This window comes from Olea europaea, unplaced genomic scaffold (assembly GCF_002742605.1).
Source record: "Olea europaea var. sylvestris unplaced genomic scaffold, O_europaea_v1 scaffold2653, whole genome shotgun sequence".
In the NCBI taxonomy this organism is placed as follows: Eukaryota; Viridiplantae; Streptophyta; class Magnoliopsida; order Lamiales; family Oleaceae; genus Olea; species Olea europaea.
In genome coordinates, this window is record NW_019244890.1 from 23,242 (window position 1) to 23,921 (window position 680).

Genomic DNA, 680 nt, shown 5'->3' on the forward strand with positions numbered 1-680 from the left:
TTAATTAGAAATCTCCAATCAGATTAATGAATAGGATTTTAGTCCAATTTCTAGGAAGTGCATGGATGGAATATAGAATTCAAATCCTAGTGTAATTCCACTTCGACAATGAATCCTACATGATTACCCTACAGTTACGCCATGCTTTATTTTACTATATATATAGAGTAGTAAACCTTCAGCTTTCTGCAACGTATCCATTCTATCTCTTCCTCTCTAAATTTTCCTCTATATTACTAAGGCTTTATACCCAAAGTAGCCTACTATATTTTATTCAATTTCACAAGCAACCAAGAGAAAAATCTCAGCAAAACAAGTTTCACAATTTGCTTTCCAAGTGCATATTATAATACAAGATTTATTACGTAAGGTGAGATGCTCATTGCTATTAGTGGTTTTTCCACATCTTTTCAAATACGTTGTTATGTATGAATTTAATTACTTCAGTTCAGGGCTCCTTCGGGAGAAATCATGATACATTTTAAGGCACAATTTAGCCTTCATGTTATTTTGCGGCGCTTGCTTGAATTATCATTTGTCATGATGTGATAATTCTCATGTTATGTTGGTAAGAGAATTTATACATAATTTCACGTTTGATTTGAATGTGGAGTAGGAAGCATCTCATTGAGTATAATTCGTTATACTCATCCCTCTTTATTTACAATTTTCAGGTAAAA